This window comes from Quercus suber, unplaced genomic scaffold (genome assembly GCF_002906115.3).
Source record: "Quercus suber isolate HL8 unplaced genomic scaffold, Cork oak 2.0 scaffold_513, whole genome shotgun sequence".
Lineage (NCBI taxonomy): Eukaryota > Viridiplantae > Streptophyta > Magnoliopsida > Fagales > Fagaceae > Quercus > Quercus suber.
Window position 1 is genome coordinate 522,297 of NW_027069962.1, and position 25,358 is coordinate 547,654.

The 25,358-nt window shown below is 35.6% G+C and overlaps 1 pseudogene; it reads right to left on the reverse strand.

Moving 5' to 3' along the window:
- Positions 1–933: 933 nt before the first annotated feature.
- On the reverse strand, positions 934–13,817 carry LOC111998665 (UDP-glycosyltransferase 88A1-like; annotated as a pseudogene).
- Between the last annotated feature and the right edge of the window lie 11,541 nt (positions 13,818–25,358).

Below are 25,358 nucleotides of genomic sequence, written 5' to 3' on the forward strand. Positions count from 1 at the left end.
ATTTTCCTTTCCCGAAAATATTTTCACCTGAAAATATTTTACACTGAAACAAACGTAGCCTAAGTACCAAAATACAAATATAAATAGATATTAAGATTATATTTAATAGAAAAACTCATTCCAACTCTATACCAAAACCTTATTTGTTTCTCAAGATCCTTATACCTTAGAATCAAGGTTGAAATCTTTCCTCTCACATTTATAATAATTAAAAAAAAAAAAACAAAATAATTAAAATTCACTTATTTATAATTTGTAATCTCAGCCTCTAAAATTTATTGAACCTCTATTGTAGTAGTTATATTGCATTAATGCAAGTAAATTTAGGCTAGATCTTTAATTTTTAGTTCGATTTACTTGCTTTATATTATTGTTTTTAGTTCGAGTTAGTCTTGTGGTTAATTTAGTCATGCCTTGATCACAATTAATCATGTATGCATCATTTAATCATTATACCTTAACTTAAGCTCTTAAGTTAAGGTAGTACCAAACCCTCAATCCTTTGAATGTTCAAATCAAAAGTAAATACCAATTGAACATGAGTTAAACTTTTAGTTGTCCCAAATCAAAATTATTCAGTTGAATAAAGATAAACAGTTGTAGATAAACTAAAAGCCATGAATATTCAATTTAGTGGAAATAAGGAACTTTCAGCGTATGAATATGAGGTTTGACGTTGGATTTATGGCATCTAATTTGCAAATTGGCCGTACAGTTTAGGTGCAATAACGTTCACGCGAGAGTCTTGGGTATTCTCGTTTATCCCATTTTTGTACTTTGACTTTGCAATGAAATCTATTTTTATTTTTGGGATAATTATAGCAAACCTACCTGAGGTTTGGCCCGTTTGCGCTTTACTTACTTGTGGTTCAAAACTTATCACTTTGCCCACCTGTACTTCATTCCGTTTGCTCCCCGTTACCTACCTCTCCCTTAGACGTTAGAAAAACACTTTTTATTTGAAATTATAACATAAAACGGATCAAAACTTCTTCCCCTCAGGAAGTTTCTCACGAAACCTAGAACTTCAAAGTTTCTTTGCATTGACCTGGGTTTGTGATTTTCTGCATGTGTTTCAAGAGTATTTTCGAGTTTGGTTAGTGCCACATGAGATGACCCGCCCTCACTCAATGCTGCCTTAGCTCCATCTTTCATAGCAAGTGTTTATTCCCTTATCCAGTTATCACTTTCCGAGTCCATCAACTCTCTAACTCACTTCTCCACCTCTGTAGCCCTCACAAACCCATCCTCTGACTCGTTCATCGACAAAGCAATCTTCACATCTTCCACTAACACCACCCTGTTGAACCTTTGCAATGCGTAAAGAGGCCACGCCACCATTGGCACGCTCGCACACACAGCTTCCAACATCGAGTTCCACCCACAATGAGTCACAAACCCACCCGCTGAGCCGTGATTCAACACAGCTAGTTGTGGTGCCCATGACTTCACTCTTAAGCCTCTCTCTTTGGTACGGTCCAAAAACCCTTATGGAAGCAAAGAATCTAAATTTGGGTTAGGTTGAGCTGACACAGCCAAGCCATGTTTCTCACTCGGTGGATTTCGTACCACCCATAAGAACCTTTGGTCACTCTTTTCCAATCCTAAAGCTATATCCTTTAGTTGTTGTATAGAGAACAAACCCAAGCTTCCAAAGCATAAAAACACAACACTTTGACTCGGTTGTGAGTCAAGCCAGGACAAACACTCGAGCACGGCTTCACCTTCATTTTGAGTCCCACTTCTTTTCTAGTCCCACTTCTTATGCATTGTAAGTAGAAGTTTTTTCCTGTCTCAATAGATCTTTGGAGGCATAGTATTTATTTCATATGAAAATAGGTCTCGTAAGAAATTTCCTGAGGTGAAGAAGTTTTGATCCGTTTTATGTTATAATTTCACATAAAAAAGTGTTTTTCTAACGTCTAAGGGAGAGGTGGGTAACAGGGAGCAAACGGAATGAAGTACAGGTGGGCAAAGTGATAAGTTTTGAACCACGGGTAGGCAAAGCGCAAACGGGCCAAACCTCAAGTGGGTTTTCTGTAATTATCCCTTGATTTTTTAACCAAAACAAAGAAAAAGGAACCTAATAGTTTTGATAAGTAAGTGGCAAATATACCTACTATTAATTTCTATCTTCTTTTGTATTTACGTGAAATATGTTATGAAAGAGCCTTTTAATTTGATTTTTCGTTAAAATATATACTGGTTTTTCCAAATAAATTGTTTATTTTGAAAATGATTGGTATATTTTTCTTTTAGATTGTTAGAGGTTAACCATATTTATGTGTTATTTGAGCAGAACAATCTCCGATCGATGTACTACTTGTAAAAATAACCACCATAGAATACTATTTTCGTTTACAACTAATTGATTCTTTAGAGTGTAATAGGAATTGTAGTGATATTAGGCCCAAATGTTCATTGTATATTCACACATTAGGCCTGTGGCCCAAGCCGAGGACGAAGTCTTGCCCAAAGATGAGGAATCTTGGAGAGAAGGGACTGTGTTAATAAACAAAAAAGTTAGTATTTGCTAGAAGGGCTCAACGGGACGAGCCGAGGATAAAGGTCTTCTCAGTCGACCAAGGCCGAGGTCAGAGGAAATGGTCTGTTGATCAAGGGAAAGTTTTAGGAAGTTCTAATGGATTAGATAAGCTTTACAGTGGCACCCGATGAAGGAAGACCCTAAAATATCTTAAGGAAAAGCTGCTACCATCGCATTAAATGTCTAGCAGCTAATTTCCTAGCTACATTAATATGGAGAAAACCCCTGAATAGTGTAGATTTGACTACCCCAATGCAAATAGGGTCAGAGAGAGTGTCTGATAGGACATGCACTCAAGTGATGGCCTAAGGGATCAACAAGTGTAAGATCAAGATGCTCTAGAAGAAACTATGTAATGCAAGGGATCCCTCATGGATGGGGGGTCAGCAATTGAAGAGAAAAACAGTGTAATATTCAGGAACCAAATTTGTAACCAAACTGGAGGATAATACATAAGAACAAACTTTCTCGAATCTTGCCGAGGACAATTTTTCTTCAATACAACTCTTTTTTCTTTTTTCTTTTTTTTCTTTTTTCTTTTTTTTTTTTTTTTTTTTTTTTTCATCTGAACCCATTCTTGTGTTGATTTCTCTCTCTCTCTCTCTCTCTCTCTCTCTCTCTCTCTCTCTATATATATATATATATATAAAAGAAAATTGTCACATTGCCAAATTTCAGATCATTAATAGGAACATATATACTTTTTCTTCAACAGTTGATAATCCAGTAAAACTAATAATAATAATAATTGATAAATAGAAGCAAGCTTCTGTTGTATAATAATAATGCAAGGTTTCAGGAGGAGCTACTGAAAATATGTCTAGATCATCATCATCATGTCAATTCAAAGGCATGTGGCTTTTTCCTTTCGTTTCCGTTATCAGCTAGAGAAGTTAACTTTAGGTTCATAGCACGGGCAGTTGACATTGGATTGGGTCCCAATTATAGGTTGCCCTATCTCTATATCAACTATCTAGCCATCCAGCTCATTCGATGAGACTTATAAATTAATTAATTTCACCGTCGTTGACCATTTTTGCATCAATATATAGATCTGTCAATGTGGCCAAAATAAATAAAATAAAAAGACCAACGATGTTTTTCTTCCAAAGAACTGCAACCTAAAACCACTTATTAGATATAAGTTTATTCGTATGCTAATATGGCCCAACAAACAGCAAATTTGTTTTACAAAATAACTTAATTGTAGTTCCTAAGGTGATGTATATTTGGATTTTTAATTAAGTTCCAACACATAGTTGCATTAATCAATAAAGTACAGATTACAAACAACGTTTTCTTTTTTAAGGATAATTAAATTCAATAAAACTATATATTTGAATTTAGTTCATTAAATTTTATTAGAAAATTTAATGTATTGTACCTAAATTTTATCTGATCTCTTATGGGTTGTTTGCAAGTAATGTCTCACCATTATTTTGAACCACACATCTATGGATTTCATATGTTGTATACAAACAACGCACAAGATACCACATTAGAAGTTGTCTCAAAGTTCATTCTTAATTTGATTTGGTTTGTGCTTTTCCTAAGAGTAGAAGGAAAGTCTACTCCTTGTTGGATATATAAATTTTAATTCTTTGTCTACCAAGACATGTATTTCTAGTAAACAAAGGAATTAACATTGAAATCTTATATAAGGGCAGTGATGCAAAGGGTTTGGTGGCTTTGACCAAAGTGGCCTCCCCCACTTACACAGATGAGAAGACTTTTAGAAGAACATGAAATGAGTTTATTGAATTAGATTGAGAGAGTTCCATAAATAGTTTGTTATTTGTGAATGTTCTTTGAATATGTAACCTCTCTCATTAGTTTCATAAAAAAGGAATTTTAGGATTGATCTAATTAATAATTCTTCTTTCTTGATTGCAAAATACTTAGATTTTGAGTTTGAAAAATATATTCTTTCTTTCCCTTTTCTTTTATTTTTCTTAGTTAATTTACTAATTTTAGTTATAATTATAAAAGTTAAGAACATAAACAACAGGAGATTAACTATATTTGTATGTTTGGGTGATGATATAGCTAAAATGATAAAGAAAAAAAAATTATGTTTTGAAAATCATCTTTGGTTTTTTAATTGGTTTTGTAATTCTAGTGAATAAAACATGATGATGAATAGTTTCAATAAGTCGAATTGAAAGCACTATTGTAGTGTCAAATTGTTTCGTTTTTGCATTTTCTTTAAGTTATACTTATACAATTTTATTTTCTTCATTTTTATAGTTATCAATTCATCATTTTTTTTTTTTAACTTAAATCTGTTTTTTATATTTATTTTTTATTTTAATTAGTTGCTAGATAGAATATGGAGACATAATTTGGTTGTATAAGAGATTAGAGTAGCCTCTAACTTTAGAATGAAGGAAACTTGCTAGAAAATTAAATATCAAATCAATTATAAATGATTTTTGGGATTTTATAAGAAAAATTTAGAATAACATCTCAATAAATTATTCAACTGAAATGTATTAAGGGATAATTATTCTATTTTTTATTTTATTTTTATTTTGTTAACAGTTATTATATGCTAGTTTTATTTTTAATGTATTAATTAAATATAAATTTTGGTGCTAAAATAGAGATTTTTATTATTTTTTGATACTTTTTGGTCCCTCAAAAATGAATATCTAATTTTGTTCATGTGAATATTCATATTTATGCTTTTTTAAATAAAAAAATCGCAAAATGTTTTTTTTTTTTTAAATTTGTTTATTCTATTCAATCATTTTTTAAGTCATTATAATATCTGTATAATAATGGCTATATTAAAAAGCTATTATTGTAGTTGTAAAACCATTAGTTTTTATTTATTTATTCATTTAATTTTTGTAATAATTTATAAGAGCAGAAGATGGCTGACAGAGGCATGGGAAAATATCACTGATGGGCATATGCCCATATGCTCTGTCCTGCCAGCAATGGCATTGGGAGGCATTTTCTCGAGCTCTTAAAACTTAAAAAGTTTTTTTTTTTTTTTTGAAAAAAAAACTTAAAAAGTCTAATTATTTCGTACAATTAAATTGATGACCAAAGCTAGCTAGAATAAGCAACTAAAATCTCATTATAACATTGTTGTAATTTTCTTTTCAAAATCTATAACTATCCCGGCCCGTAGATAAAAATACAAACCTTTTTACTACTCTCTGTTTTTTAAAAATAATTTTTATTTTTATTTTTTCTGATAAGCTTAAGAACTTTATTAACTAACACAGAGCAATAACATAACATAACAATAATAAGTCTATAAATAATTGCAATGGTTATTCACAAATTTTTTCATAAATGTTGAGATAACAAGTTGTCAATAAATTAGGAGTCATCACGTATTCTTGACCTATACTCCAAAGTTATTAGTGTAAGCAAACTAATTAAGCGCACTGTCTAGAGCCTATTGCGACTTGGAATCATCACATTTTTATATGTACTAATAAATATAAACAAAACCACTTGCACCAAGCACAAAATGCAACAATGCTTAGTATTCAAATTGCTGCGGTGCATGTGCATTAATGTGCGCGAATAAGCATGAAAAATTTAGAAAACTAGGATTTAGGGACCATGAATGAGAGTGATATGTACTGAAGTACTTGTAATTAACAAAAACCTATGCGTATTATAATTACCCTAGCAAGCATGTTTGTACATTCCCACAAGAAACAAATTAAGGAACAGATTGTAATAGAATAGCTAGGTTGGTCCACAAAGGTTTGAATTCAAGCAACAGATTGTAATAGAATTATGATCAATTAAAAAATTTGTACAGTATAAGTGAATAATGCCTAAACGAAATTAGGAGATTTGAACTTGTAAACAACTAGGAATTAGAAATATGGGGCAAATGGAACTATTTTATAACATGCATTGATGGCTGGCAACACACTGGAATGAGATGTTTGCACACTCTTGAAAGGTTCTTCAAGGTCTATTTGTATTTTGATTTGCTTTGAAAAGCTGTCATATATATATATATATATATATATTTATGTAGTATTAAAAAGTTACCATAGTGAAACATAAATACAACTACAAAACACAAAATCTTGACTGTAAAATGAGACTTTATTTTCATTTCAATTTCAAGAAGATCATCATCCATTAGAAAAGCATGAGACAAACAAACTAAAATAAAAAGATTGACAGTAAGGGGTGGGTCCCATAAAGAGCACACGTGGTTTACAAAATTGAACCCCGTGCAAATCATGGCCAAACCTGTTGGTTTTAATTAAAGAAGTTGTATCTAAGAATGTTTGCCTCAAGAATTAAAAACCAACAGAAAATATTTTTAATAAAATCAATGACAGAAAGGGGAATTGATCAAAAGGGTTTATGGGAGATCCAAGATTACAAGAAGGACCAAAGGTGTGAAAGACAAAAATATCGAGAAGAGAGTGAGTCTCAGTGCTCCTGAACAAAAATGTTTGCATATACACCACTCATAATAAACCATTGCATTACAATATGCATAAGGTACAGAGGAAAACTTGATGGTTTTGGCAGCAGAAACCAAGAGCAGAACTTCTCTGCTAAGACTCTGACAAAGAGAGAGAAAGGCAAGCAAGTCAAGTCAGTGCGCGTGCGGTTCCTTTGCGCATGATCCTAAAACTCAGCCTCATAGTAATTTTTTAATGACACATTTTTATGGGGTAGAGAGAGTGTGTGTGTGTGTGAGACAATACTTGATCACTGTATGTTCTAAACAATATTGGTGCTGTCTCATAGATTGCTGTGACCATTTGCAAGCACAACGAGAACATCGCGGGTTTTGTGAATTACAATTTTTCATGCCACATTTTACTAATCCATTAATCATTACTACTCTTTTCTACCTAGAGTTTATCTAAGTTGACTCACTTTGACCACATCATATACTTATACTTCACGCTTAAGTCTTAACCCATAATAGAAGGGTATCTTTGTGCATGTGTACTTAACCTAATTAATTTCTTATAACTCAAGTTACATTTTCTTTGTTTTCCTGACTAAATTTGAAATAGTTTAATCTTATTAAATGTAACACTTAATTCACCTCAACAGTAGTTTTCATTGTTCATGAATATATAAATTACTTTTTTTTTTCTACTAATAACAACCTGTCACTTAAAATTTGTTTTGAAAATATTATGAACATAGTATTTTTTTACTTATTTTTTGTTAGTAACTTGTGTAAGTGATAAAAATTTATACCTCCGAATTTTTAGGATTAAATTATTTCAAATCTATATACCATAATGATTAAATTCAAAGTCTTTATAAAACTTGTAGTTAGTAGAAACTAGGAAGGAGGGGGTGGGGGACTTACTAAAAAAAATGAAAAGAAAGAAAAGAAATTATATATAGCTTGGCTAAAAAGAAAAAAGAAAAGAATTTCAACCTTGTAAAATCTGAGAGTTTTGGTGACTCTCTCTCTCTCTCTGATGTATGGTGACTCTTCAAAATGGTATCTTGCTATGCTGTAAATGTATGTGTGATAATTGCGTAGTGCAACATTTGTCTATTGCATAAAATTATGTGTTTGGGAATGTATATTTATGGAACTTTGATGGAAGAATATATGGTACATACTGAGCTGCAATTTTCTCCAGGATGATCGGAGAATTTCTTAAGCTATTATGTGATCAACTGTAACTGTATTCTCTCAATCACCATTTCTTTGTTGCAAACTTGCAATGCATTGTTTTTAAAATGTTTTCCACAGAATATAAATTCAAAATGGAGCCAAATAGGTTGCATAATTTGTGGCTCCGCGGAGCTATTTCACGCCAGTTGATAAAAATAAAATTAGACTTTGCTGATTGCCTGATTGCCTGATTGCATCATCTCTTGAAAAAAAAAAAAAAAAAATTCATGAGGTGGTGAGGAAGATAGGGGCTCATTCAAACATGATGTTAAAGTTGAGCCCATTATTTTAGTAGACCATGTAAATGTAGACTGTCAAAATTGGGCTTTGATTATTTCACATCCAAACTTTTTTTACATCGTTTCACATTATATCCTTATTCTTTCATATTATGTGTAAAAAAATGTGAATAATTAGTATGAATATGTGAATTTTATGTGACACATTTCACATCAAGCAGTGTGAAGCCACAATTCCTGGATGAAAATTTCACTTAACTTTTGCGCAGCTGGTTGCTGCTAATGTTAAAAGTCCGATAATAAAGAAGAGGAATTATAAGAAAAATAGGTTTCGGGCCCGGGCCCGGGCCCAGCTAATCCAACAGATTTTCCCAATCAATTTCTTTTAAATAAGCCCTACATATCGGGTTGCACAAAAACTTTTAGTACCACAAAAAAACAAAAAATACAATTTTTGCTAGTTATATACGCTGCATACTGTGACTGATGAAGAGATAATTATGAATTTATGTGAAAAGAATAGATAGTTAGTAACAATTTACAATGTAGGATAATTGTGATAAAAATTATTAATTTTTATGTAATACTATTAATAGGGTTGTATACTTGGTTCTTAAATTCCCCGGTTTAATTTTCAATTGTTCTTTGTATTATATATGTTCCTTGAAAATACAAGTTACATTTTCGCCCTCTCGTCTAGGAGAAATTATTAGATCCACAGGAAGGATTGATGACATGGTCCTTCCAATTAATGAGATGATACTATCTATGTAAATATGTGAATGAGTTTCCTAATCAGCACAAGAAATAAAAAATAAAAAATTACTAAATAATATCACATTTATATAAATAATACTCCGTATCATTTTACTAATCGAGAGATCAGAAAAAACCATGTCAGCACTCCTCCGGTGCTTTTAATAATTTCTGTGGAAAAACTCCACATTCTGAATGCCTTGAAATTTGAGTATTAAGTTATTTTTAGAGTTCCAATGTTAAGTTCTGAATTTAGCGCCTCTTTCATCCTGAGACTATATTTTACTCTTGTTGCATGCTTGTGTAAGTCAGTGTCAAGCACTAGGTTTATTTTATTTTTTTATGCCTAAATATATTTTAGAGTAAATTACATCTTAGAACTTTTCTTCAGGATTTATTTCAAATTAAATTCTTTATTCTATGGTTTCAGGTTGAACTCTTAAAAATTTAAATTTCTTAAAAAAAAAAAAGGGTTGAACTCCTAATTTTAAAATTATTGCAGATTAAGTCTTAACATTAAACCCAAATACAACTGGAGGATTATAGTATGTTGACAACCAAACTAAAATTTAATCACTCTTCTGTAAAAATTGCTAAATTATATATTAAATATTTCTCTCTTTTCTTTCTATTAATAGGGGTTACTCATATTTTTAAATGGATTTCCTCATTTGAATTATATATTTCTGTGTATTTCAATTGATTGATGTTAACACTATTGTCATTTTAGTTGCACTCATTTATCAATATTGTAAATAGAAAATCCTATTAAATAAATGGAAACTTTAATAAGATTGTTGTAAGACTAGATGCTTTATGGTATTGAATGTTGGGCTGTTAAAAAAAAAAACACATATTTTGAAAAAAAAAAAAAAAAAAGAAGAAAAAGAGAGAGGAGCAAATGAGACTTTGTTGTAAGACTAGATGCTTTATGGTATTGAATGTTGGGCTGTTAAAAAAAAAAACACATATTTTGAAAAAAAAAAAAAAAAAAGAAGAAAAAGAGAGAGGAGCAAATGAGACTTATTGAAACTCATCTCAACTTCAAAAGTAATAAATGCATGAGAACTAGTTCTTAACTCCTCATAACAGTTTTCCTTTCTTTCAAAGAAAAAGAAGAAAAAAAAGAGAGGAGCAAATGAGACTTATTGAAACTCATCTCAACTTTACCTCAAAAGTAATAAATGCATGAGAACTACTTCTTAACTCCTCACAACAGTTTTCATTTCTAATAAATGCATGAGAACTACTTCTTAACTTCTTAGAACAGTTTTCATTTCTTTCAAAGAAAAAGAAGAAAAAGAGAGAGGAGCAAATGAGACTTATTGAAACTCATCTCAACTTTACCTCAAAAGTAATAAATGCATGAGAACTAGTTCTTAACTCCTCGTAACAGTTTTCCTTTCTTTCAAAGAAAAAGAAGAAAAAGAGAGAGGAGCAAATGAGACTTATTGAAACTCATCTCAACTTTACCTCAAAAGTAATAAATGAATGAGAACTAGTTCTTAACTCCTCATAACAGTTTTCCTTTCTTTCAAAGAAAAAGAGAGAGGAGCAAATGAGACTTATTGAAACTCATCTCAACTTTACCTCAAAAGTAATGAATGCATGAGAACTAGTTCTTAACTCCTAACATTTTTCCTTTCTTTCAAAGAAAAAGAGAGAGGAGCAAATGAGATTTATTGAAACTCATCTCAACTTTACCTCAAAAGTAATAAATGCATGAGAACTAGTTTTTAACTCCTCGTAACAGTTTTCCTTTCTTTCAAAGAAAAAGAGAGGAGCAAATGAGGCTTATTGAAACTCATCTCAACTTTACCTCAAAAGTAATAAATGCATGAGAACTAGTTCTTAACTCCTCATAACAGTTTTCCTTTCTTTCAAAGAAAAAGAAGAAAACGAGAGAGGAGCAAATGAGACTTATTGAAACTCATCTCAACTTTACCTCAAAAGTAATAAATGCATGAGAACTAGTTCTTAACTCTTCGTAACAGTTTTTCTTTCAAAGAAAAAGAGAAAGGAGCAAATGAGACTTATTGAAATTTATCTCAACTTTACCTCAAAAGTAATAAATGCATGGGAACTAGTTCTTAACTCCTCATAACAGTTTTCCTTTCTTTCAAAGAAAAAGAGAGAGGAGCAAATGAGACTTATTGAAAGTTTTGAAACTCATCTCAACTTTACCTTAAAAGTAATAAATGCATGAGAACTTGTTCTTAACTCTTCGTAATAGTTTTCCTTTATTTCAAAGAATGAGATCTTCGTTACGAAACAAACAAATACAACTAATGTCGTTATGTACGTGCAATTAAGGCTACAGAAACAAACTAATATTCCTTGAGTAGGTCACTAGGTCGGCTTGGATAGTAACATCTTAATGTACATAGGCCAAATTTGAGATTGGCGTGGGCTTCATTATGAAACAAACACATACAACTAATGTCGTTATGTAAGGGCAATTAAGGCTACAGAAACAAACCAATATTCCTTGAGTAGGTCACTAGGTCGGCTTGGACAATAACATCTTAATGTACATTGCCCAAATTTGAGATTGGCGTGGGCTTCAATATCAGATTGAACTTAACCCATATCTCAAATACGCATTAGTAGTACATAGTTTTAATCCAGGCCTGGCCCAGGTCAAGCACACCTTCTAGTTATATCAAATGAGCCTCCAAAACAAGTCATTATATATTACTAGCGTCTTTGCACGTTGGTTGGCCCTTCTATTTTTTGGTGATTGGATAATATAACAACCCCAAATTAGTATATGTGAAATTTATTTTTTTAGATTAAAAAAAATAAAATAAAAGAGTCTCAGAACATACGTAACACATGTGCGTAGAGGCTACTTGTCTATAAAGAGGATGAGATGAACAATTTTGTAAAGAATGTACTGGAAGAGGATGGGTGATCCAAGTTATTGAGGGCCCTCCTAGAGGAGACTCTCTCTCTCTCTCCAAATTTTGTATTTCTGATCTGCTATTGTTTTGCAAATATTTCAAAAATTAATTATGAAGTGAGATTAAAAAAGACAAAGAAAAGTTGAACATGATATATATATATATATATTTGTCAAATAAAAGGATAAACTTTAGAGATAAGTAGAAAATGCAATTTTTTTAACGTTTTCTTGAAAGTGGTGTAGTGATATAAGGAAAATATTGGGATAAGAATAAGTAATTATTTTTTAAATGAGTAGTATGATCTTTTTTTATTAAAAAAATTGGAGCTGTTTTATTCGGAATTAGGACTTCTTGTGATGTGAGATTTAAAAAAAAAAAATGAACATGATTTTTTTTTTTTCAAACAAATAAATAGGATAAACTTTAGAGATAAGCAGTAACTATAATTTCTTTATTGAATGTGTGTTTGAAAGTGGTGTAGTGTGATAGGAACCCAATGGTTCTATCAAGAAACTAGATTAGCTATAGTAGTTCTTTGAGGGAACTAGGCCTCCTAGAGAAGATTAAAGATAGAGATAGAGAAAGAAGAGAATTAGAGAAACAGAGTAGAAGTATCGTGTTATTTCATCTATATCCCAATTACAATCCTTATCCCTTACTTATACGAGTACAATTGGTACATTCTGTTAGACAAACAGTTTTAGTCATTTCTAACTAACTAACTAACCAATCAATAATACAACTGCCACAAGTAACTAACTAATCCACCCATCAATGTAGCGGCCAAACTTTAGCTTCCAACTCAGTACTTTAACTAATAATAACATAATAGCCAAACTCTATCATTCCATCCCCCTTTAAACACATTGTCCACAAGGTACACTGTTTGCACACTACAATCACTGTCTACACACTACAATCATAGAACACTCCTTCTCCCTCTAAAGAACCTTGCCCACAAGGTGGGGAAATTGAAGTTGAAGCTTGTAAAGGGATTCCCAGGTGGCATTCTCCTGTGACTGGCCTTGCCATTGAACCAACACCTCGGTGATAGTTCTAGTTCTAAGGTGTTTGGACTGTTGCTATAATAGCAATTGGTTCAGGATTGAGGAAGCCTTCTGAATCCAATCGTGGAAGAGTGGGGATAGGACTAATGTGGGCACCTAAATTAGCTTTCAAAGAAGAGACATGAAAGGATGGATGAATCAAACAACTAGGAGGTAAAGCCAACTTATAGGCAACTTGACCAAGTTTCAACAGAACTTGGAAGGGCCCAAAATATCTAGGGGCAGCTTGTTAAAGCCCTTGATGCTTAGGGACAATTGTCTGTAAGGCTGGAGTCTAAGATATACCCAATCACCAACCTAAAAAGTCTTATCAAACTTATGCTGGTTAGCTTGAGCTTTCATTCTAGCTTGAGCTGCAATCAAGTTTTGTTTGAGGAGAGTGAGAAGAACAGTTTTGTCCTACAACATTGTATCCACTACAGCCACCTGAGTAGTACTAAGGACGTAGTTTAGGACCGTAGGAGGGGAAATACCATAGAGAGCCTCAAATGGAATCATCTTAGTGGGGGAATGGTAATTGTTAGTGAGCTAACACTTAACCAAATGCAACCAAACATCCCAAGTGTAAGGTCTATCACCTACAAAGGCTCCCAAATATTGCTCCAAACTCCTATTCACCACCTCAGTTTGGCCATCAGATTGAAGGTGATAAGCTGATGACATAGCTAATTTAGTCCCATGAAGTTTGAACAACTATTTCTAGAAATTAAAAATGAAAGTAGCATCCCTATCACTAACAATAGTTCTTGGTAAACCATACAACTTGAACACATCTCTCATGAAACCAAAGCCACTTTAGCAGCAATGTAAGGATGTGATAAAGGCATGAAATGGACAACTTAGTGAGCCTGTCAACCACCACAAAAATAATCTCAAATCCATGAGATTTAGGAAGACTAGTGATGAAATTCATACTAATATCAAGCCAAGGCTTAACTGGAATTGGAAGAGACTACAATAAACCAATAGATTTAGAAGCATCCACCTTAATTCTCTGACACACTTCACAAGTCTTTATATGGGCCTTGATGTCCTTCTTCATAGCAAACCAAAAGAAATCATGTTGCATTTGATGAACAGTCTTCAAATAACCAGAATGACCCCTAAGTGGACTATTATGAGCATGTTGAAGGACCAAAGACTTTAATGGAGAACTGGAACTAAGGAGCACCTTATCTTTATAAAGCAGCGGATCATTTTTAAGAGAGAAACGGGAAGTATGAGGACTGTTAGCTACCACATCAGTAAGTAACTGTTGATACTTAGAATCATATTTGTAACTATCCTTTAGCAAATTTAACCACATAGAAGTATCATGTTATTTCATCTATATCCTAGTTACAATCCTTATCCCTTACTTATAGGTGTGCAATTGGTACATTCTGTTATACAAATAGTTTTATTCCTTTCTAACTAACTAACTAACCAATCAACAATACAACTGCCACAAGTAACTAACTAATCCGCCCATCAATGCAGTAGCCAAACTCTAGCTTCCAACTCAGTACTTTAACTGATAACAACACAATAGCCAAATTCTATCATAGTGATATAGAGAAAAGGTTGGGTAGGAAAAAAATAAGATGAAATTGGCGAAAGAAGGCTAAATTTAGGAGTTCTTTCAGTTTTGTTTTTGTTTTTGTTTTTTGTTTTTTGTTTTTTTAAATTTATTTTTAAACTAGAGGTGTTTTATTAAGATGAAAAAGGAATAAAAAAGGGCTAAAGTTTAGGGAATAAAAAGATGAACGTGAAGGAAAAAAAATCCTAAATTTTAGAAGTTCTCTTTTTGAATTCAAAATGATAGTAGTTGTAGGTGTTGTAGAAAGTATAGATGAATTTGTTATTTGTTTGACATTTATAACCTTATTTCTAAGAGAAGCTACCATTTATTAATGAGGGTATTTTTGAACCACATAAAAATTTGGTTCAAAGAGGGGGGGGGGGGGGGAATCCTCTTATAGATAGTATAGATAAGTCACATTTGAATTTCAAAATAAAAGAATGACACTATGGTTGTCCTCAAGGATGTGACCATACATGGAGTCTTTGGATACATTATGGGTATAGTAGTCAGTATTGAACGATATATATGCAATATGTATTGTATTGTGTACTAAAATTTTGTGACACAAGGGTGTAAAATTACTCATGAATGGTATGATATATATATATATATATATATCTGTGTGTATGTGTGTGTGTATTTTATGAATTGTATGTATTAGATGGTACATGAACATATGGTTTAAAATTAGCTTTTTACTAAAATTTTGGGCTATGACATGAGCTCAAATACTTTTATACTCATTTTTAAGTACAATCATTGGGATACTACTATTTTAGCCTAATACAAAGACCTAGCACAAGTTTTCTTACCCCCCTCTTTTTCACTAAAAAATTTATACTACACATTTGCCAACTTTTAGATTCCAAATTCTCCTATCAAAAAAAAAAAAAAAAAACTCCACCCAATGACATCTCTCTCTCTCTCTCTCTCTCTCTCTCTCTCTCTCTCTCTCTCTCTCTCTCTCTCTCTCTCTCCTATGGAGATGAATTTGATTAGGCAATGCTGAATATAATGAGGGAAAAAAATTGATTTTGACGTATATATTATGTATTTACACTTTAATATTTAATAAATTTGAATATGGATATTATAAATATATTTTCATTTGATTTTTATTTTATTTTATAAATTTGGTCAAATGTTATAGCATAAATGATAATTAAAGTAGTCATTAGTTGTATATGTTCCAATTTTATAATAAATATTCCATTTAAGTATGTATATTTATAGTTTTCATAAATTTTATATAGTGTTTATGTATTTTATGATACATGATACAATGATACCAAAAAAAAAAAAAAAATTCATGATACGATTCACATTTTGATAACTATGGTCGTAATTACAACTTTTTTTTTTAATTATATTTTTCCCTAATTCTATTTTATTTTAATCTATTATGAGGTTTAATGCTTATCAAGCTATCACAGATTCCTCTAATCAGAACTCTCCTCAAGCAAGCACAGTGGACAAAGTTAAGAAGAAGAAGAAGGATAGCGGCAAAAATATAGAGTAGAAGAAGAAGAAGAAGAAGAAGAAGAAGAAGAAGAAGAAGAAGAAGAAAGAAAGTATCAAAGGCAAACGACAAGTAGGCTTAGGTGTATTAGTGCCAAAACTACCTGTAGCTTAGTAATGTATTTAAGTGTCTTTGAGTAGCACTTGTGAGAGTTAGTTTTTTTCTCACGTGCCTAGTGTAGTTAAGAGGATCTTCTGCTTTCTGGTTTTCTGTTAGTTTGTTAGCACCTTTTTCGCTTCCAGCGACTTCGATTCTTAGCTATATATATATAGCTCATTGTAATTAGCTTGTTAATTCATGAAATCGTTTCTCTCATTTAGATTTCATATGGTATCAGAGCAATTTGCTTCTGTTTAGAGCTTTTCCCTTTTTCTCTGTTTTTCAATCCCTAGAAACTTTGATAAAGTTCTCAAAGCTTTGAAGCTTCTCTAATGGCTTCCACTGAATCCTCTGCCTCAGCTTCTTTAAGAACCATTGATGAATCTCATCCTTTCTTCCTACTTCATGCTTAAAGTCCAGGAGCAATCTTGATTTCATAGCCTTTAGTTGGAGGAGAAAATTACTTTGCTTGGGCTAGATCAATGGAGAGGGCACTCAGTGTTAAGAACAAGCTAGGCTTTATTGATGGAACTTCAATTCTCACACCTTCCATGGAGAAAGAGCCTCTGATTGCTCAAGCATGGACTCGCTGCAACAACATAGTTGTTACTTGGATTCTCAATTGTGTATCACCTAGAATTGCTACAAGTGTGACATATTGTGAGAGTGCCTTTTTTCTCAGCACAGTGGCCCAAAGATCCTGGGCCAAATAATTGTTCTTGGTGGACTGGGCTTGGTTCACCGCAGCTAAAAGGCTGTTTCAGAACCAAGTGGTGTACAAAGCAAGCTTCCTACAACAAAAATAAACTAACAAACGAAGATATCTGTATTGAATGACAGTTCAAATAGTAAGGAAATGCAGAACAATAAACAAAATACAATAAAAAGGGTTAGGGATCCTCGAATCAATGAGAGGCATTTTATTAACTTTCTTTGGTTATGATGATAGTGCTCACTAAGACGTGATACAAGGTTCAAATAAGCTAAAAAATTACAGACTTTTATAGCTATTCAAGCTTCTAAGACTTGCAAAGTTTGAATTTTTTGAATCCGAGTATGTGCTATAGTGGCTGTCTCTGGGATACCGGAAGCGGTTCCTCTATTTTCCTTGAACTTTACAGAGTTCTTTTTATGGCTCTATATCTTTTCTAGGAATCCAGAAAATGGTGATGAATGCTTGAAATAATCCAATCAATGAATCAAAATCTGAATGCCCATTAGCATGGATTCCCCCCCTCCTTTTATAGCGCAGCTTTAGGGTTCCGGGGTACCAGTGATTGCTCCCTTTTGCCCCTCAGAGTTCGTGTTGTGCCAGTTTTCTCAGGGGCTGGTCGTTTCCTTTTTTCTCATAACTTCTTGCTTTTGGTGTGACTAAGCAGAAAGCCCCTAGCTGGCTTTCCATTTCAAGGTCCCTCTGTTCGCTAATCTTTATCTATTTGGCCCTTTCTTCCACCTCTCCAGCTTTTGGTTGCACTCCATCCTTGTCATTTTCTCCAAATAGTTGAAATCTTTTACTGTTGGGTTGAAAGCTCCTTTCAATTACCTTTTTTTTTATGGTTTTCTCATTGTTGGTTCCTTGAGATAGCTCCTGCGTTTTGCTTTGTACTTTCTGATCTTATTGTATGTCTGGGCACATGAAACCCGCATGCTCTTTGTCTTTTGTCCTTCTTTTGAACCTACTTCAATCTTACTTTGTGCATCCCAGGATCCCCAGACTTTGGTGACTTTTGGGATCCTGGCCCAGCTCTTCTTATTGGGCTCCTTTTGGTTTATTGATCCTGGCCAGTGGGGCCTTTCTCTTGATTTATGTATTTTAAATTCTGTTCTTCCATAGGTCTTTGGATCCCAATCCTTTGGACCTCTCACCCTTTTCTTCTTTCTTTTTCTCTTTTCTTCATTACGTGAGCCCAACTTTTTTTTTTTTTTTTTCTCTCTAGCTTCATTTCCATGAAATTAGCCTAATGTGCTATTTCTTTGGGCCTTAGATGATCAAATTTGAACCTCAACATTTAGCGCTCCGAGCTCATGGGTTGCCTGCAGCCTATGCATGAGTTTCTGCAGGATTCTTTCATCTTGATCATTCTTCGGGGATCTTGATCTCTTATTTTCGGTCTTTGGTATCTTGACCCCCTTTTTGCTTCCCTCTTTCTTTTTGCTTCTTTCTCTCATAACTCCTCCTTTTTACATTGGACATGGCAGCTGAGTTATGAAGTAAAAAAAAAAAAAAAAAAAAAAAATCCACCACCTACTTTTACGTTTCCCATAACTCTCATTAATAACTGCTGATAACTCTTTTCTCTTCAAATTAAATTTTTAGTAACTGGCGCGTCTTTCCACATATTGCCATCTCCAATTGCTCTTTGTGTCTTTATTCTAAGCATTTCACATTACCTTTTTATTTCCTTGAATCTTCCATTTCCAATCTTTTTTTCTTTTCCTTTCGATCAGTCTTATTGCTTCTTGCTTTCTTCTTAATTCCCTTTACTTTCAAGATACCCATTGTCTCAATGGCTTCTTCTCTTCTCGAAAAAGAAAGGAGCGTACTCCTAGCCCCTTTGAAGGTGAAGGTTCCTCTAGTTCTGCACAAGATGAGTCTTATGAGGTGATTGGGCATCCTGCTTTTCCTTTACGAGACCCCTAGTACACCCCTAGCTTTTTCTTCCCTCAGGTGTCCTATGATGAGGCCCTTCCATCCACTCATGCTTGGGTATTCTCTAGTCAAGCGGGTTTTGCTAGTTCTGCTTAAGTCCCAGACCCTAGGGAGATTTTTGATCTCCAGATCAGGTAGGGACTTCAAGAGGTAGTCCCCATCTTTTTTGATTTTGTTGATGGAAAAATCCAAGGTTGGCCCATCTGGTGGATAAGGAACTCTTTGACGAGGAGTTTGTGGGTTGCCTGGAGCACGCCGGTATCCTGAAGGCAGTGGCGATTTCCAGGAATCTTGAGGGTTTTAGAGATGCTAAAGGTCTTAGGCATTTGGTATGCCGTTGGTGTCCTGCTCTGCACACTTTTTCCTTTTTTGTTGGTGAACTAATTGTCACCCTGGAGGATGTGGTCAACAATTTCCTCCTTCCGGTGCTTGGGGATGAAAATCCCTTTGATATTAATCTTTTTGATGAGGATCTCAAGGTGGAAGAAAAGTTATTTGCTCATTTTGGTGGACGTACTGCTTCTCCCGGTGGGAAACAAGCCAAGATGGGTAGGTGGGTTATGAATCTTTCGCGTGAGAAAGATAAGGAAGTTAGGAGAGCTGGGTTCCTCGCATTCTGGATTAGCAAGTTTCTGGTTAGTGCGTTCCCTAGGTATGGGATCAAGTCTACTCACTTTCCATTGGCGATTAGGTTGGCCCAGGGCGCTCAATATCCTTTAGCCCCTATGTTTTTGGGCCATGTCTATTCTTAATTGGATTAGCTTCATGGAGATGAAGCTGAGGGTGACTCTTGTTATGTAATTACTTCTTCTCTTAATTGCGCCATTCTCCAGGTATTTATGTGGGATTGTTCTTCAGTCACTTTAACAAGATGTAGGAATCTAAAGTTTGTAAAAGATAAGTTTCAGGGATCCCCTGATGTGGTTAAAGGGCTTTGTGGCAGCTCAACTGACAACCACCCTATTATTTTTTGTTGGCTGAGTTTGAAAGGTGGCAGCCTTAACTTGGTCGAGTTATTTGATCAAGCAGGTCATTTGCATTGGTGTTCCTCCCGGGAGTTTGGCCCCAGTTTTGTTTGTGATTCTGTGTTATCTCCTTTTCTGACTTCTACAGGAAACACTTTCGATTTGCGTCGTGGTAATGAGGGTAGCTTAGCCTACCTAGCTTGCATTAGTCTTTCTTGGCTTCCGGTGCTTTCCTCAAGTGGTCCCCGGTACACCCATTACTCGGCACACCGAGTACTTCGACAGTTTGGTTTCGATTAGGATATTCCTTCAGTGTTTACTGACATAGTACGATCTCTTCCATCCTTGGATCCTTTTATGAGACTCTAGGCGTTCTCTTATTGGTCACGAAGGAGTCCTCAGTTCGTAGTGCCCAATTTTTAGAGAGAAGTTTTGCCTCTAGTGGTTATGCTGACCATTGGAGAAGAGTGCAAAAATCCTTTGTTGACTATGCTGGTTCTGACACAATTGGGAGAGTCCCCAACCCTAGCATTTCTTCTGCTCCAACACTCAACAAGCATCTGTCTCTACCTACTGCTAGTATTGTTTCTACTGCTGTGAGTAGTAAAACAGGTTTCGCAGAATGGCACACTTCCAAGGGAGGTTGGGTGACTTATGCACAGTATTTTTCAGAAACTTGGTTAGGATGTGACCTTATTGTTTTTGCTTCTGCTGGGGTACCAATTAAGAAAGGGACAGTAGAGGCCATAAGTGTTGGTACTCCTGTTGGCATGAGTAAAGGAAAAATAATTAAGCAGGAAAAATTGAAGGAGGCTGCAGTTGGAGAGAGTGTAGAGGATATTGGCCTTAAGACAAAAAAGAAGAAGACTGGGAAATCCCAGAAATAGTTGGTGCTTGCTGAGGAAAAAGAAGTTGAGCAACCTTTGGCCATAAGGAGCCGGGTGAAGACTGTGAGAGTGCCTTTTTTCTTTAGCACTATGGCCCAAGGATCCTGGGCCGTGTAAGATGTTCTTGGTGGACTGGGATCGATTCTCCGCAGCTAAAGGGCTGTGTTAAGAATTGATTGGTGCACAGAACAAACTTCCTACAATACAAACAGCTAAAAAAAAAGAGTATTCGTATTGAATGACATTTTAACAGTAAAGGAAATGCATAATAAGTGAAATATAATGTAAAGAACACGTTAGGGATCCTCTAATTAGTGAGGTGTGTTTCATTAGTTTCCTTTAATTGTGATTACAATGCTCACTAAGACATGATGAAAGGTTCAACTGAGTTCAAAAATTACAGACTTTGATAGCCATTCAAGCTTCAAAGACTTGCAAGGTTTGAATTCGTTGAATCCGAGCGTGTACTGTAGCGGCTGCCTCTGGGATACCGGGAACAAATTCCTCTGTTTTCTCTTCAGTTTTACAGAGTCTCTTCTACAACTTTTATGAGACTTCAGAAAAACGATTTTAAATGCCTTAACGAATAATCTAATCGTCCAGAATTGAATGCCTTATCCTTTTTCCTTCCCCCCTCCTTTTATAGCACAGCTTCGGGCTCCCGGGGTACTAACGATTTCTCCTTTTTGCCCCTTGAAGTCTGTCCCGTGCCTGGTTGCTTCAGGATCATGTTGTTTCCTTTTCTTCATAGTTTCTTTCTTTTTGCTGCGACCAGATGAAAGTCTCCCAGCTAGCTTCCCATTTCCAGATTTTCCCTTTGGCTGACCTGAGGCTTTTTGGCTTTTGCTCCAGCTTTCCCAGTTGTACTTTTCCTTGTCTCTTTCTTCAAATGGTTGGAACCAAAGCTCCTGCGTTTTGCTTTGTACTTCCACTGTGTGCCTGGGTCATAAGGTCCGCGTGCCTTTTGTCTCTTTTCTCTCTTCAAATCTGCTTTAGTTTCACTTCGTGCGTCCAGGGATCCTCTGCCTCTGGTGTTGCTTCTGGGCGTCCCAACCCAATTCTTCTTTCTGGGCTTCCTTTGGCTTGCTTTTTTTTTTTTATCTGTTTTCTTGGGCCCTTTTTTTTCGTGGACCTCTGGATCAGATCCTCTGGGCTTCTTCCCCTTTCTTTCTTTTCTTCTTCCTTTTCTTTATTGTGAGAACCCACCCTTTATTATTATTATTTTTTTTGTGAAATGGGCCCAAAGTCTTTTCCATCTCTTTTGGGCCTATTTATGGCTATTTAATTATTTTGAACCTCAACATTTAGCCCCCCGAGCTCATGGGTTGCCTGCAGCCCATGCGTGAGTTTTTTTTTGTAGGATCTTCTCTTGTTTTGATCCTTCTACGGGGATCCTGATCTTCCATTTCTTCGGTGTCCTGACTCCTTTGCTTCTTCCCTCCCTTCTTTGTGACTCCTCCCTTTCTCGTGGGACGTGGCAGTTGGGTTGAAATAAAACTCTCACCACCTACTTTTACGTTTCCCATAACACTCATTAATAACTGCCGCTAACTTCTTCTCTTTTAAATTTAATTCTTTGCAACTGGCGCGTCTTTCCACACATCATCTTCTCTAACTGCTCTTATTTCTTCATTATAGCATTTTCTCATTTACTCTTTTTTTTTTCTTGTCTACCTGAGTCTTCTGTTCCCAACCCTTTTCTTTTCTTTCGATCAATCTCGTTGCCATCTTCTTTTCTTCTTTCCAGATACCCATTACTTCAATGGCTTCTTCTTTTTCTCGAAAAAGAAAGGAGCGTACTCCTAGTCCCTTTGAAGGTGAGGGCTCCTCTAGTTCTGCGCAAGATGAGCCTGTCGTTGGGCGCCCTGCTTTTCCTTTGTGAGACCCCTGGTATACTCCTAGCTTATTCTTTCCTCGGGTGTCTCATGGCGAAACCCCTCCATCCCCTCACGTCTGGGTATTTTCCGGTCAAGCGGGTTTTGCTGGTTTCGCACAAGTTCCAGACCCTAGGGAGATTTTTGATCTTCAAATTAGACGAGGACTTCGGGAGGCGGTCCCCATCTTCTTCGATTTTGTCGCTGGAAAGATCCAAGGCTGGCCCATTTGGGTGGATAATGAGCTTTCTGACGAGGAGTTTGTGGGTCACTTGGATCGTGTCGGCGTCCTGAAGGCAGTGGCTATTTCCAAGAATCTTGAGGGTTTCAGAGATGCCAAAGGCCTTAGGCATTTGGTGCGCCGTTGGTGTCCTACTCTGCGCACTTTCTGCTTTTCTGTTGGTGAACTGACTGTTACCTTGGAGGATGTGGTCAATAATTTTCTCCTTCTGGTGCTTGGGGATGAAAACCCCTTTAATATCAAGCTTTCTGATGAGGATCTCGAAGTGGAAGAGAAATTATTTGCTCACTTTGGTGGACGTATGTGAGGGTGCTTTTTTTTTAGCACTATGGCCCGAGGATCCTGGGTCGTGTGAGGGGTACTTGGTGGACTGGGATCAATTCCCCGCAGCTAACAGGCTGATTTAGGAATAGATTTGTGCACAGAAACAAGCTTCCTACAATTACAAACAAACTAAAAAAGAGTATTTGTATTGAACAACATTTAGCAGTAAAGGAAATGCATAATAAGTGAAATAAAATGCGAAGAACATGTTAGGGATCCTCCGACTGATGAGGTATGTTTTATTAGTTTTTTTGTTCTCTTTTAAAACTGTGATTACAAAGCTCACTACAACATGGTGCAAGGTTCAAGTGAGTTCAAAAATTACAGACTTTGATAGCCATTCAAGCTTCAAAGACTTGCAAAGTTTGAATCCGTTGAATCCGAGCGTGTAATGTAGTGGCTGTTTCGGGGATCCCGGGAAAACAAGTTCCTCTGTTTTCCCTTTTTTTTACAGAGTATTTCTTATATCTTTCGGGACTTTTAGAAAAATAACTCTCAGTGTCTTAATGAATGGTCTATGCTTCTCCAAAAAATTGAATTCTGCATCTTCCTTTCCCCCTTTTTATAGCACAGTGACGGGCTCCCGGGGGTACTACCAATTTTCCTTTTTGCCCTTTGAAGTTGGTTCAGCGCCTGGCACGCCTGGTTGTCCCAGGGACATGTCGTTTCCTTTTTCTTATAGCTCTTCTCTTTTTGCTGCGACAGGATGAAAGTTTCCCAGCAAGCTTCCCATTTCCGGATTTCCCCTTGGTTGACCTGAGGTGTTTGGCTTTTCTTGCTCCAGCTTTCCCAGCTTTCCCAGTTGTACTTTCTTTGTCTTTTTTCTTCAAATGGTTGGGACCAAATCTCCTGATTTTTATCTTTTTTGTCTTTCTTCGAATGAGAGTCTCCCAGCGTGCCTTTTGTCCTTTTTTTCCTTATCAAGTCTGCTTCAATTTCTCCTCATGCGTCCGGGATCCTCTGGCTCTGGTATTGCTTCTGGGCGTCCCGACCCAAGTCTTCCTTCTGGGCTTGGTTGCTGTTTGCTTTATCTGTTTTTCTTGGGCCCTTTTCTTCGTGGACCTCTGATCAAGTCTTCTGGGCTCCCTTCTTTTTTCTTTCTTTTCCCCTTCCTTTCTTTTATTGTGAGAGCCCATCCTTTCTCTCTTTTTTGTGAAATGGGCCCAAGATCTTTTTTTCATCTCTTTCTTTTTGGGCCTATTTGTGGCTATATTAATTATATTTTTTTTTGCACCTCAACATTTAGCCCCCCGAGCTCATTGGTTGCCTGCAGCCCATGCGTGAGTTTTTTTTTGTAAGATCTTCTTTTGTTCTGATTCTTCTACGGGATCCTGGTCTTCCATTTCTTCGGTGTCCTGACCTTTTTTGCTTCTTCCCTCCTTTTTGTGACTCTTCCTTTTCTCGTGGTACGTGGCAGTTGGGTTGAGATAAAACACCCACCACCTACTTTTACGTTTCCCATAACACTTCATTAATAACTGCCGCTTACTTCTTCTCTTTGAAATTTAATTCTTGATAACTGGCGCGTCTTTTCATACATCTTGTTCTCTAACTGCTCTTACTCTGGATTTTTCTCTCTTATTCTCTTTTGTCTACCTGAACCTTCTGTTTTCAACCCTTTTCCTTTCTTTCGCTCAGTTTCGTTGTCACCTTCTTTCCTTCTTTCCAAATACATATTACTCCAATGGCTTCTTCTTCTTCTTCTCGAAAAAGAAAGGAACGTTCCCCTAGTCCTTTGAAGGCGAGGGCTCCTCGGTTCTGCGCAAGATGAGCTTGCCGTTGGGCGCCCTGCTTTCCCTTTGCGAGACCCCTGGTATATTCCTAGTTTATTCTCTTCCTCGGGTGTCTCACGGCGAAACCCCTCCATCTCCTCATGCCTGGGTATTTTCTGGTCCAGCGGGTTTTACTGGTTCTGCGCAAGTTCCAGACCCTAGGGAGATTTTTGATCTTCAAATTAGGCGAGGACTTCGGGAGGCTGTCCCCATCTTCTTGATTTTTGTTGCTGGAAAAATCCAAGGTTGGCCCATTTGGGTAGATAATGAGCTTGCTGACGAGGAGTTTGTGGGTCGCTTGGATCGTGC